We start from the raw sequence: 15057 nt of genomic DNA, 5'->3' as shown, positions 1-15057 counted from the left end.
GAGAGGGGCAGAGGAAGAGGGAGATGAATAAGCAGACTTCCTTCTGAGCAGGGAGCCCAACACAGGACTCCGTCCCAGGACCCCAAGATCATGACCCAAGCCAAAGTCAAATGCTTAACCGACTGAGCCACCCAGACACCCCAACATTTATTATATTCTTGATTGAGTCATCAGTGTCTTTCAAGTAGGCTGACTTTTCCATAATTTCTACATAATTTCTTTTATTCCATATTAATACTTTTAGGGGTATCAGCTGCCCAATTAGCCATATCCTGAAGCTGCAGATGAGTGTATCTGTGTGACCATTTTAGTAACATTCATTTAGTCAGAATGAGAGAATATCTTGAAGCAAAAACAAACAAACAAAAAATCCTTTGAAAGTGACCTATCTTGTTAGTAAGAGTTTCTGTATTCTGTAAGAAGGATATTCAGAAAGAAGTTCAGAATATAACAGAGATGGAGAGAATGAAAGAGAGAGAGAGAGAGAGAGAGGAGAAGTATTTGTAGATACAGATTTCAAATGTTACCTGCACAGACCCCTTGTCCTCTGTGTTCATGCACTTAGAAAGCAGCCTGACCTTGACTTCTGACTCCTGGAAACTGGTTCAGGGTTGGTGAGGGAGCTGGGCTAATAATGGATTTCCGTGGGTTCTGTCACAGATTGTTATTTGCCTCAGCTCATTTTTCCTCCCTCCTCCTCCCTCTGTCTGAATTTTCTCCAGAACAGACTTGGCCTTGCTTGTCCTTGTCACATTCCTTTGCCAGGGGCTCCAGGCCCATGTCCAGGCTCCCCCGGCCTTCTGATGGCCCAATTCCTGGCACTGCTTGCTGAGTCCTCACGGCGGGAGGCGGTTATGTCTTCCCAGGTAGCAGTTCAATTATATTCCAGTCTCCTTGGCTGTAGGGGTTCGTGGACAGAATTGGCCAGAACCCAAGGAAAGAATGGCCGATCTGTTTTTTTTTTTTTTTGGCCAAATTGGAGAAGGAACTGCAAACATAAATACCAGCCTGGAGTGAAAACAAAAGTTTTTAAGGTTGATGGAAATAACAGAAAAACGTGTGTGACTCTCCCACCCTATGTAGAGGAGCCGTTGGTGTCCGGCCTATTCCCATGAGAAACCTCTTCATTGCAGATTGTCTTCTGTTAAGACATTAAAGGGCATGTGCAGTCTTTGACAGAAGAGAATCACCATTTTGTCTGCTGTGAGAATGACGAGTGGATGCAAAAAATTCCACCAATAAACTTTCAACTCCTCGTTTTGTTGTTTCGTTGGAAGCTTGCTTTTGTTCTCTAATGACCTCGTTGGTGTTTTGCACCAGCCAAGTCCTCACTCGTCCCCATTTGACCACCTCCTTCCTCCATCCAGCTTCCCATTTACACCAGCCATTTTATTCTCTTCTGGTTTGTGCAAACTCGGGCTCACAAAGTGGTCTTTGTTTCTTTCATCTTCTCTTCCACATGTAATTTGTCAAAAATCAGTTTTGGAATATTTCTCTATCGTGGAATGTCAAACCCTGATTATATCACTTCTGGGTGACTGGGTCCTTCCCAGAAGCTTCCTTCCAGCCCCATTCTTGCATCTGCTCTGAAAAAGAAGGGAAAAAAAAACAAAAAACAAAAAACCAACCCTCCACAGCCAAAATGCATGGCTCTCCTTTGTGGACTTTCTTCTGATTTTTAATAATTCCCTGGAACTCAGCTCAATTACCACGTATGATACCAGAACATCTTTGAAGATACTTTTTATACATTTTCTCCTTTGATTTTCTCAGCTATGTGAGGCTGTGAGAAATTAAGTAATTCACCCAGAAAACATATGTCTGTTCCTTATTGGAGAGTGGACCATTACTTAGCCTGTGAACAGTCGGCTTGCTTTCTTTTATACCAGGCTGCAGTGTAATTCAGAGAGTTACTCCCTAACTGTTTACACCCTTTCTTTATCTTCTGTTGTCTGTATTCTGCACCCCTGAATGTTCTGGATCACCCACCCCTTCCTGCCTTGGGCCCTGAATAGTTTTTCTGTGTCCCCTGGGTGTTCTCTTGGCTTCTGGAGAATCAAGGCTGATTATCTGGGATGCAGGTATTCCTACCTGGTGGTGAGAAAAATGGCCTCGCAGTTCCTCATGCAGATTCTGTATTCTGATAGGAACCGCTGGCATCGGCATCAAAGACAGTGCCTTTGCCTCATTTCCTTGTACATACAACAGCGCCGGATCATTATGCCCTGACCCTCGGAAACAAGCATTCCGGCCTTGGCTGTAGGGTGCTAACTTGCTCAAAAGTTATAATCTAGTGTCTGGTTTTTCCCTCCCAAACACATGTTCTAGACATTGTTTTTGCTTCATTTTCACCCAACGTTCATGATAACAAAGCTCTGTTTTCATGGAGCACTTTTCTCCTAAAGAATCCTAAGTGCTTTGAACATTATCCATCCTTGCAGTGTGCCTCCGAGGTAAGTGGGTGGTAGTATTTTTATCGCTTTCTATTAAAGCAGAGGCAGAATTCACTGCACCAGGATCCCCTGGAAAGCAGAGCTTTCTGGACCCAGTGAGTCTTTGCTCTGTTTCATTTATTGGCCACCATAAACCTGCTCCTGATAGAACTGTGCACAGAAGCATCTTTGCAGGCAGACTTACATGCATGCATTTAAATGGCTTCCAAGAGACGTTGATTATGGAATTTGGAGTCTGAATGTAAGCGGAATTTGAAATGAGCCCGACTGGGAAATTGTTCTGAAAGAAAAATACATCCAGAACTATGAATTAGATTCTAGCCACCCTTAAGTCCAATTCAAATGCGAATTTCTCTAAGAAAATAAACCCATCTTCCCCTGGATTTCTCATAACCCTTCACATGTTCTTCCTTTGTGGTATATAACTCAGTGTCTCTCACTCTAATGCCCTTCGGTGCACAGCCCGTGCCTGATTCACCAAAGCAAATAGCCCCTCCAAGTGTGTCCTGGAATGGAACGAAAGGAATTAACCTCTGTTGTTCACAGCCTTGGTGGAACCTTCAGCTTCTTCCACTGGCAGCTCTGGAGTGCCCTGGATGAGATCTAGAAGATGGCAGTCATTTGACTGTCCTCTGGCTTTGCTTCACGTTCACTGCTTGGCCACGGATGATGCTGGATGTCTCTCTCCTTGGTCAGGCATTTGTATGTATCTTGGTAACCTAACCAAGAGCAAACATCCAGCCCAACAGCAGCTCTGGGAGACCGGCTTTAGGAGCCAGCCCTGCAGAAGGGCTCGGGGCAGTGCCTTCACCTCTTAGAGCACTCCTGCTCCCCACTGACGACAGAGCAGAGTGAGACTGGCCAGCTACCGACCTCCCAGGAACGGTGTGAGCCTCAGCCGGGCCGGGCCAGCGGAGTATCTGCTGCTCTGATGAAAGGCCCTTAAAGCAGAGTTGCTTGTTAAAAATAAATAATGCCAATTCCCGAGCTGCCCCTGGCTCCCTTAGATGTTTCTAAGAGGTGCCCATGAAGCCCGCAAACCATCAGTAATGAAAAGGAAGGGAGAGCACGTTCTTTTGGTCATAACAGTGAACTGTGAGTCATGTCTCCTAACTCGTCGCGAACATACAAAGGAAGCCAATCAGTGGGGTGCACCCTAATAGGATGTTTCTCCAGTGACTCAAGCAGGCCTGGAATGAGGAGCAGCCTGAATCAAGCCAAACAAGTATATTTTTAAATATGGGAGGGCGCGCTTCCTGGTACAACATGATGATGAGTCCTACACACTCACATGCTTATTTTAGCCCAGGCACTGAAATGTGTGGGCATGGTCTCTGCAGAGCCTTCTCCCCGGTCATGTTTGGTTTTGTCGGTGGGGAGGGGTGTTTGGTGGTTAACAGGCACAGGCAAGAATATGTTGCAGTGCAAAACCTCACTGTAAGGAGATAAAGGATTTTTGAATGTTGTGGCTTCCGTCACTTTGGGCCATCAGAAAAGAACAGCTTCCCAATGAACTGTGCACTCCCCAAACGTTTTTTTAAAGACCTGAGTACTGAGGATTCTAAGACAGGGAAGGCATGGTCCCGAGTCCCCAGGATCTTAGAATTCCTGTGGAGAGAAACAAAAGCAGACAGAATTGGAAAATTGGCCAAGGGTGAGAGGGAGATGCTTAGAAGTGTCAGCCTCTAGGATATAGGAATGAAAGCATTTTATAAAGGTGCTGACGACCGCATCAGATCTTCAAGACCTGTGGGAATTATCACTGAGAAGGGGAGTGGGTTGAGGAAGGGTGTTGAAGTCATATGTTGGCATCTGGAGGTCTTGCAAATGGTGTATTTGGTCTTTTTGGTCATTTTATTTTGTTTGTACTATGTTTAAGTGCTTTTCTCCCTCTCCCCTGATAAATGCATTCTGGAAGTTTTTATTTTTATTTTTTTAAAGATTTTATTTATTTATTTGACAGGGAGAGATCACAAGTAGGCAGAGAGGCAGGCAGAGAGAGTGGAAGGAAAGCAGGCTCCCCACCGAGCAGAGATCCTGATGCAGGACTCGATCCCAGGACCCTGAGATCATGACCTGAACCGAAGGCAATGGCTTAACTCACTGGGCCACCCAGGCGCCCTGGAAGTTTTATTTTAAAAAAACTTGCCCTGAAATTGGCTTCTTCAGGGTGAGGCATGGTCCACATTTATTAAGGATCTTGGACTTTATCTGAGGTATTTTAAGCAGAATGGCTTAATTATGTTCACTATGAAAAAGCACTAGTAAAATTAAAGTCTAGTCATTGCCGTATCTGTGTCTTGCTATGGCTGTGGTTCAACTTGAACAAACTCTGTATGCAGGCCAGTGAGGAAAACAGATGCGTCTTGAGGGTGGGAGACCATTTTGAAGTCTTCTGTGATAATCTGGGAGATAAGCACTTGAGCCAAGACAGGAGGAAATATGTTTAGACTGAGAGAGAAAGTCAGCGTTGACCTGGACAGCCAAGTAGATGAGTAGCTGAGGTGGAAAACCCTGTAAATTTGGATAATGAGTTCAATTTGGGTCCCTTTGATTTTGAGGTGACTAAGGGAGACTTGTCCAGTAAGGATCTGGTTGTCTGGAGCTTAGGGGAAATACATGGGCTTGAAGTGGGGATTTGGTAGCTGTGAGCATGGCATTTGCAGGACTAGATGAGTTTTGTTAGGGCAAGAATGAAGAGTGAGAAGAGAAAGATGAGAACAGAAGTTTGGGTAGAAAGGAAACCTGAAAACCAAGAACAAGTCTGTGAAGGAAATGAGGGAGATCAGTGGGATTGGGAAGAAGAGCAGTTACCTAGTGCTAGTGGGCGATTGTTATGTTTTTCCCTTGAAGATCCTCATGGCTGTTGGATAAGTTTGAAGGCATTCATGAAGCCACCTGCATATATACATGCTAGATACAAGGTCTTTCTTAGCAGGAAACATGGCGCCATATTGGGTATCTTATGGTACATTCTAGTGACCATGGGAGATGTTCTGGTCACTTATATGTATAAGAGAATAGCAGTAATAATAAAAATGGTCTCTGTTTTTAGAAAGTTGGGAAAATTTTTATAAAATGGAAGTTCCTGAATGCATTTTTCAGGGGAGAGGGAAAGAACTCTTTCAAAAATATCAAGAACAAAATTGAATGACCAAAAAAATAACTGTCCACAAAGAATGAGAATTAAAGTGTCTGAGAGCATTAACTTTTATTTCATATAGAAGGAAGGGCTGGGAATTTCCAACAGAATCTTCCTACTGAGACTAACAGCACCTTATTTTTAGTCTTACCCTTACTTAGGTTTTCATTAAGATACATCCTTATCTAAAATGACCTCTTTTTGGTGAGGGTTTAAAAAGAAAGAAAGAGAGAAAAAGATGATGGCCAAGAAACTGGAGGCCAAAAGAACTCTCACTGAATTTGGTTTAAGGGTAACTCAACTGGAGGCAAAGTCTGCAATTAGAAAGCAACCACCCCAAAATACAGGGATATTAGAGAAACTGCAGGGGTTAATTACCATTATATGTCAGCCAGACTGGGTGGGGGAAGGGGAGTAGCAGATATTCAGTATAAGAAGAATTTAGATAACTAATGAAGGGTTAAAATATATCTTCACCTGTTAATTTAAGACTGAATTCTTCAGAAACACATGCTTCTAAGACAGAATCTATTCACGCATCCATTCCAATGGTCCAGGGATAAGAAACCAATGTTCAATTCACAGGAATCCTAATTAGTCCACAGTGTTGTGTAGAATGGAAAAAATAATAATAATCTCATTAAAACAATAACAAGAGCTTAAACCTAATTTTACTAGTGCTTTTTAATAGGGAAAATCATTTTTACCAACTACAAAACCAGAGTCACTTCCAGGATATTACGCTCAAGACAAGATACGCTCTGTGAGCACATCCTAGGGAGTATATGCCACGTTCCACTCAGATTCATGTTGCAAGATATCACCAAAACCCTGACAGCTGGTTTTTTGTTTGTTTGTTTTTGAGCCTGTTTCCATGAAATAGATTTGGTCCTAACATAATCTTTTTTGAAAAAGAAATCAGAGTGCGTGGGATTTTTTTTGATGAGTACAAGTGCTATAATTTGGCTTTTTATTGATGAGAGAGATTCTAAAATCAGACACTGTGGGTAATCATGGATATGTGTGTGATCGGTCAGGGTCAGAGGGGCCTGGTGGTCTCAGTATGTGAACTCTGGGCAAATTCTTACCTAACTATGTAATGGTTAGTACAGCAGCAGTACAAGTATGTAGTTAAAAAGCTGCCGGGGCAAGGAGACCTACAAATGAGTGCACTGGTTATCCACACATTGATTCAGAGCACAGTCTCTGCAGGCCGATGGCCTCCTACAAGTACATTCTAGCTGTGTGACCTTGGACAAATTTCTTAGCCTCTCTGAGCCTTGGTTTCCTCACCTGTGACAGATGAAAGCTAAACGAGGCTTATGTTTAATTCTCATATAATGAAATCATTTAATAATTTTAAAGCACTGAGGACAGTGGCTCGTATATATGAAGCACTATATAATTGTTTGATGAAGAAAAAGATTGGTCTCACTAGTCTGATTTCTTAATCTTTCAGGATATTAGCCTGCATTAAAAGAGATAAATTTTATATCTTCTTTATTAGGATGAGGATCTATTAAGCCAATGAGCAAATAAATGTCCCTGAAATTAAGAGTCTACAAATTGTTGATTTTCCCCCAGCATTAAAACAGTGGTGTTTCGATGGGAATACATGTCTTTCTTGGATAAATTGGTAAAAGCAGTACTCTTAACAACTCTAAGAATCACATATCCAAAAATTATCTTCATTAGCAGGACCAAGTCCTCATTAAAATGGTGGGTCTGCGGGGCACCTGGGTGGCTCAGTGGGTTAAAGCCTCTGCCTTCGGCTCAGGTCATGATCCTGGGGTCCTGGGATCGAGCCCCACATCGGGCTCTCTGCTCAGCGGGGAGCCTGCTTCCCTTCCTCTCTCTCTCTGCCTGCTTCTCTGCCTACTTGTGATCCCTGACTGTCAAATAAATAAATAAAATCTTTAAAAAAAAATGGTGGGTCTGAGAGGAAGAAACGGAATTAAATTTGTTGTTAAAGCACAGTAAATAGGCATTCTAGAAAGTAGTTGCTTTCTGCTTTGAAGATCATCCGTGGAGGGAACTCGCTGCCCAGTGAGCAGCAGGAGAACAAGGACTCTGGACCCAAACCACTGCAGACCCTGGCTCTGCCTCCTGTTAGCTCCGTGAACCACGCCGTCCCGCTCCTCTGTGCCTCAGTTTCTTCATCTGCACACGGGGCTGGTAAGAGCGGTACCTGCCTCATGGAATTGTTTTATGATTAAATCAGAAAAACCTTCCGGAGCTTAGAAGAGTTCTTGGTACATGCTCGTTGGGATAGTGTCAGTAAGTAACACCCTTTCTCGAGGCTGCGTCTTGTTATTCAGTTATGTCCTTTGCAAGTTTTCCAGCCAGCAGTTTCTGGTTTGATAGGTAATGCCTTATCCTTTAGTTTCCTCATTTTTGGTAGATCTCAGTTTAGCACCTGTGTGAAGTTTGACCTTTCCCTAAATTATTATGGCGATGCTTGAGAATATGCTTGGGGCCTGGTGTTCTGTTGGTATACTGAGGGCCTCTCCGTCCCTCCACACAGACCTGCTCACATAATCCTGGCCAGGAGAGAGGTGTGCCTCTTATCCCCCTGTCTTGTTTAAGAGGACTGAACAGAACTATATATAGGCAGAAATATTAGGGACTTAACTCTGTTTTTGTTCACTGATATAAGTCTCCAGCCTCTCAAATCCCACACTGGCAAAGGCATGATTGTCAATGGATTTTTCCCTTAATATCCCCCCATATCTCCCTTAATTCTAGCTCCCAGTGTGAATGCATTGTTCACATTGTCATGCCATCCTTAAGGCCATATGCTCCTGGTGACTTGTCCAAGAAGGGCCCAAGATGAGCACTGGGCCCAGTGTTCCTACTCTGAGTGGGGAAGGATGGGGAAGCAAACCCCCTGCCGGGGCCTGGGTGTTGGCAGTTGATCTCCAGAGGAGGGTGATGCCTTTGTATTTTAGGAACATCATCAGATTTGGTTTTTTTCTGTTGAATTTGTAGGATTAATTTGCTTCCTTCATAATATTCCTCAGTATTCTCCTAAGAGAACACCTATCCTTGGGGTTCAGAAAACTGGGGGAGAGGAAGAGGAAGACTGGATCATTTTGCAGGTTGGACTGTTTTAAAGCAGGGATGAAGCACGTGTGAAGGCTTTTGAGTACCTTTATCACAGCAGAAGTTTTGAGGTGTGTGTTACACAAGTGGGGGCACCCCTGCTCTCGTTCTTTAAGCAGTGCCCGAAGTGGGGCATGATGGCAGCCATGGGGAAGAAAAGCATGTCCCCAGAGGCCCAAGGAGGGTCATCGAGGAAGGATGCGCAGGTGTGTGTTAGCGGGCGGCTGGCCCTGTGAGAAGCATAAAGAAAGCAGAAGTTCCAAAAGCCTCCTAGTTTTGCAGGCTCATGAGCAAGAGGGGCAATCCAAACAGGTGGAGGAGAAAATTAAAGGTCTGAGGAAGCACAGGGGGAGAGGTGGGTGGGCCAGGCTTGAGTGAAATGCCTTTAGCGAAGGGACGGGTTTGGAGGACAACTCAGTGGCCCCGGGAAGAGGGAAACCGAAGAGCTTAACCTGTAGAAATACAAGCTGGGGTGGTTTATTCGATAAAGACATGGAAACTGTGGTTGATTTTAGGGTTCCACCAGAGGTCAGAGAGAATTTAGAAGGAGTGGAGCAGGGTCAGACTGGGGAGTGCTGAATGACTTGCTAGCGCAATTGCATTTTATCCTAATTGCTATCGGTAATCACTGAGATTTTAATGGGAATCATTTACTGAGCAACAGAGACGAGATAGAATGATGTGATGAAAAAACCCTGGCATGTCCTCTTCCCTTAATTTTGTATCTATTGGATTCAGGATTACTTATTTTTAGCCCCTTTTGCCAGCTCCCTGGCTCTGGCTAAGACTCTGAGCCTCAGGTCAAGGTGTAATGAACCCATTGTCATGTGATGATACATACACTTTTGCTAGGTTTTCAATGAGGCAAATCCCAGCTGCTCCTGAGTCTGCCTATATCCCAGCATAACCTTTGAGTGCCCATCTCACATGGTTGGACAGGCAATTATTTATATCCATGCTAAATTTGCTGTGTGACAGGCTCTTAATGTGCCACTTCTCAGAATAATTTTCCTTATAAAGGAAGTTTTAACAAAGGCATGCAGAAATTTGCTTCTTGCGATGCTCTTCTTTGCCCCTCCTTGGATTATTTACCACCCAACTAGAATTTTCTTCTGTCCCGATCTTCCATTGTACCCTCCCAGTGCTCCAGCCACACCACCCCCAGAAGGTAGGTAAAATATAGTTAGCAAGGTAAATGTGCTTCACCCTTGTTTTTTTTTGCACTGCTAACTCACAGTGCAAACTTGATACTCCTTTGCAAAGAATTCCTTTTTCTTTTTTTCTGCTCTTTTTTTTTCTTTTTGTGCCAAGAAACAGCTCTTTCATAGACCTGTCAGTAGATCCGGAAACCATTAGTTTGCCAACAGATCAGGTGATAAGGCGTCAAGGATCCAAGTTCCATTTTCCTGCATGTCTTAGTTGTTTCAGCCAGAGGACAAAGGGAAAGCGCAAATGCAGAGCTTATCAGCAAGTCCATTTTATAATTATAAGCAAACTTCCAGGGGCCACTTAGCTTGCTCTTATCAGAAATCTTAATTTAATGGAATTTCTGCACATTTCACCTTTTTGTTAAATATCTCACAAGATGACGATATGGTTGCTCTGTAGCTTTCCAGAGGAACTGAGTACCTTCACGAAGGGAGCGTCAGGTAAATAAGATCTCACCACAAGCTAAACCTTGTGTTCAATTCAACATTTGGAAGGGAAAATCACACACTGTATCTGTATTCTGCACAAGGTCTTATGGTTAATATTTATTGAGTGCTTATTATATGCCAGGCACTGTGCTAAGTGTTTTATGGGAATCCTGACGCAATCTTCACTCAGTCGTACAGGCTATGAGTTACTGTTATTATCCTCATAATAAGGGACTTCGAGACATTAAAGAGCTTGGCTGGGATACGCAGTTAAGGTGCAGAGGGAGGATTCTAGCCCCAGCCCTAACACCAGAATTGACACTCCTCGCCACTTAGCTCTAACATTTTTATCTGGTTTACCACTCATCCTTAATGTGCTAAAATATCAAGTAATTGGATTCCAGAATAAGAGGAATCTTCAAATTACCTGAACGTTAATTCCATTAAAAAGAGAAAAAGTAGAGTAAGAAAGGAGAAGGGAACGTGTTGTTTTATCATGCTCCTATTTAAACTTCTTTAATGGCTTCTCACTGTAGGAAGAATAAAGCCTGAACTTTCAGTGTGGTCTTGTCTCCAAAGAGTTGGATAATCCGATTCCTACCTACTCCTGCAGCCCCAGCTTTTACTCATCTACCTTTACTCATGAGCTCCAGGTCATTTGGGTAATGAGTGGCAGAGCTGGGATCCAGGCTTAGACAGATTGGCTCCAGGGCTGTGCTATCTTAACACCATGCTACTGGGTGGATGGACAGGTGGACATGCACATGGATGGATGGATGGAAAGAAGGAAGAAAGGTGAATGAATGAATGAATGGGTGAAGGAAGGGAGGGAGGAAGGAAACTCATTTACAAGAAAGCTGTGACTCTTCTTAGAGTTCATATACAACCAGTCAAATCTATCAAAGCTTTTACATCAGGATCTGCAGTACTCTTCAGTGAGGTCAGGATCCTCATCTGCAGAAGAAAATGCAAGCATATACTTGTCCAGCCAACAGACGAAATTATACTAAAGTCCAGGTATGGAGAGGTGCACCTGACCAACTTTAGAACTGATACCGTAAGTAATTGGACTAAGATGCCTAAACAGGTTACATGCTTCTTTACCCAGCTAGTCAACCTGGCTAAGTAAAAAGCCAAATTCCTGTTTCCAGAGGTGATGGGTAGAGCAAACAGCACTGCTTTTGAAAAGCCCATCTAAATCATCTGCTATAGTTCTACTCTAAAACATTACTGTCCCTTTTTGATCACCCAGAAAGCTCATATTCCACTTAAAAAAAAAAAAGATTTTATTTATTTATTTGACAGACAGAGATCAGAAGTAGGCAGAGAGGCAGGCAGAGAGAGAGGAAGGGAAGCAGGCTCCCTGCCGAGCAGAGAGCCATACAAGGGGCTCGATCCCAGGACCCTGGGCTCATGACCTGAGCCAAATGCAGAGGCCTCAACCCACAGAGCCACCCAGGTGCCCCCATATTCCACTTTTTAAAGTTAACTTTTTATGTAAGTGTAACTTAAATGCATAGAAGTGTTCAAATCCTTAAAGTGCAACAAAGCTCAATGAATTTTCCAACCACCAACTAACTATCCACTTAGTTACTTTCCATCTAGATCAAGACAGAGCATATTATACAGCCATCAGAGATCCTTCTGGGGTCTCTACAGCCCTTCCTTTTTTCTGTCTGTAATTTTTTTCTGTAATCTTTCTGTAATTTTTTTCTGTCTCAGAAGAATGAAAGCCTGTTTCCACTATGATAGATGAATTTTGCCTGTTTTGGACTTTAGATAAATAGGACCATATAGTACAATCTCTTTTGTCTAGGGCTCTTTTTGTTCAACATTCTGTCTTCAATTCATGCATGTTATTGTGTACAGCATATTTTAAAAAAAATCATTTCTTTATAGTAACTATGCTGCTATAGGAATAAGCTATAATTTATCTAAACTCTTAGATGGACATTTGGTTTTTCGAGTTTGGAACTATAACAAACAGTGCTGCTCTGGACTTTCTTATACATTTCCTTTGGAGTGCATATGTATGCATTCCTGTAGAGTTTACATGTTTGGGTAAAATCGCCATGTCACACAGTATGACTGTTGTGGTCTAACTAAATACTAACTTGGTTTTCAAAGTGGTTGAGCCAGTTTACACTTGCATCAACAGTGTGTTACGATTCCATTTGTCCTTCATTTTTATCCACACTTAGGATTTTCTGTCTTTTCACTGCGGCCATTCTGGTCTATCTCTGAAAGTATCTCATTGTTCAGACTTACATTTTCCTGGTGACTGAAAAAGCTGAGTATTTTTTCATGTGTTTATTGGCCACTTAGATATTCTGTTGTATGGAGTGCCTAATAGACATTTTGCCCATTTTTTAAATTGGGTTGTCTCTCTTTTTCTTAATTGGCTTTAAGGGGTATTTATATATGTTGGGTAACAGTTCTTTGTCTGTTAATGTTGCAAGTTTTTCTCCTACTCTGTGGTTGCCATCCTATTATATCTTTTGATAAATAGAAGTTCTTGATTTTAATATAAACCAAGCAAACCTTTTCATTCACATGAATGATTTTTTTTTTTTTTTTGGTCCTGTTTAAGTAAACTTTGCTCACCTCAAGATCATGATTATATTATCCTATATTATCTGGAAGCTTCATTGTTTTTCCTTTCACATTCAGAACTGTAATCCACTTAGAGTTGATATGTAGATGGTGTGAGGTAGGGAGTCATGATTTATTTTTTCCAGATGCATATACAGTTGGCCCAGCACAGGGTTTTGAAAATCCATTGTAGTGTCACTTTTGTCATATGTCTAGTAACTGTATATTACAGGTCTGTATCTGGTTTATATTCCATTCCATTGTTCTGTTTTTTCATCTGTAGACTAATATCAAGGGTAGAATGGCTGTGTCATAGCAATTACTGTTTTTAATTACTGTAGTTTCATAATGTCTTTGCATCTGAAAGTATAATTTCTTCAAATCTGTTATTTTAGCTACATACAGTAATAACTATTTTGCTATTACATCTGGTAACAACCGACATCCCTTAAGTGCTTATTTTATTTCAGTTATATTGAATCATATATTGCTATACCTTTAATCCTAACAGCAATCTGATGAGATAGGAGGCATTGTGTCCTTTTTTTTTTTTTTTAATGAGGAAAATGGGGTCCGGGGGAGGTATAATTTGATCAAGGTCACATTGCTATTAAGTAGTAAGACCAAGTTTTGCAGCTGGGCCAACCTTTCTCCTGAGATTCTGCTCTTTTATTAACACACATTGTGTTCCCTGGGATAGGCCTCTGCTCCCTCTTGCTCAATTGGCTGTCCTTTGGTGCTAGAGTGTGATTTTCAATCCTAACACTATAGCTGGTATTTTTTTTTTTTTTCCCTCTCTCCATGTCCTTAAAAAAGGCCCATAGGGAAGGTGAACAATAAAGCATTGGATTAGCTACTGTGCGTCTTTTCAGTGTGGATTTCATACTATTTTTAGGCATGATAGAGGATAGAAAAGAATTCTAGAGTTCTGTTAAACCAGGCTTTGGGAGCTGGAAAGAACTGAGCAGGTTTCAAGCGTCTGATCCCCTGTGCTGAAATAGTCAGGGTGGTAGCCTTTCTATTGGTGAAACTCAGCAGCGGCTGGGGAACTTCAAATTCTTTGCCCTCACTCTCCTCTTTTCACCTTTCCCACCTACAAAAGGTTCTGAACTTTCAGCATCTTCCCACACAGTACCAAGCCCCCAAAACCAAGCCATGAAAGAATATCAGGTCTAAAAATAGAAAATTCAAAGGCTACAGGGGTTAAGATTTTATACAAAGGTAGAAAGGTATAAGTATACATTTGCATCTGAGAATTCATAAATATATTATCTAGACTGACCCTAGAGCCACAAATAATTCTGATTTGAATTTCCATGCTGGGGATCACTAGTAAGGTTTTATAACCAGCCTGGCAGTTTTCATGTATTAAACGCTTTTGTGTGTATATGGTTTATTCCCTTCTTCCTGCAGCTCATAATTTTAAAAGAAGTGCCTTTAAACCAGGACTTCTTTCTTTTTGGTAAAAATAATCAGAATTTGCCTCGTGCTTCCCAAAGGTGACCAGAGGGACACCTACAAATGGGTTCACAGTCTCTCCAAGCATGACAGGGGTCATAGAAAGCATGGAACAGAGCTTTCCAGCATCTCAAAAATTCTATGTATCTTACAAAATTCCTGTAAAATAGCAGAAATTGTGTGCATTTGCCTGGGTCATCTTGTCATTCTCGCTATAGTCAGGTAATTTTCTTATGTAATGGTCTGCATTAGGTGATATTAATAGGTTGAAAGGGTATAAAACTATCTAACAATTTTCTTATAAAGACAGAATAAGTACTAGCTCATTGAATATTTTCCAAGCCTAGCAAATGCCATTGTTTTGTAGTTTCAAAGTTTTTATTTAAATTCCTGTTAATTAAGCAAATGCCATTTTGATGCCTTAACACCCTAAATGAAATGTGTAGCCATCCTGTCATTCAAAGAAATAATAATTAAGGAAATAATTCTAAGTTCAGTACAGGTGCAAACTGCAGGTTGTATAATTGTTGTTGGGCATTAGGGAGTTGAAAATATATTATCTGGTTGTGCATGGATGTGTGTGTGTGTGTATAGTCGGAGAATTTTTGACTCGGGGGGAACTTTACCAGCCCGTCTCATTTACAGGTAAGAAATCTGGATCCCAGGGAGCTGA

General features: G+C 41.9%; 1 protein-coding gene across 7 annotated transcripts in view; it reads left to right on the top strand.

The window, feature by feature from the left end:
- Positions 1-15057, top strand: part of ELMO1 (engulfment and cell motility 1) — a 526031-nt gene that overhangs the window by 344592 nt on the left and 166382 nt on the right. The gene's annotated exons all lie outside the window — the stretch shown is intronic.

The sequence above is a fragment of the Neovison vison genome, chromosome 4, assembly GCF_020171115.1.
Source record: "Neovison vison isolate M4711 chromosome 4, ASM_NN_V1, whole genome shotgun sequence".
NCBI classification, from domain to species: domain Eukaryota; kingdom Metazoa; phylum Chordata; class Mammalia; order Carnivora; family Mustelidae; genus Neogale; species Neogale vison.
Note: the sequence above shows the minus strand (reverse complement) of the source record. Positions and strands in the feature narration are given on the sequence as shown.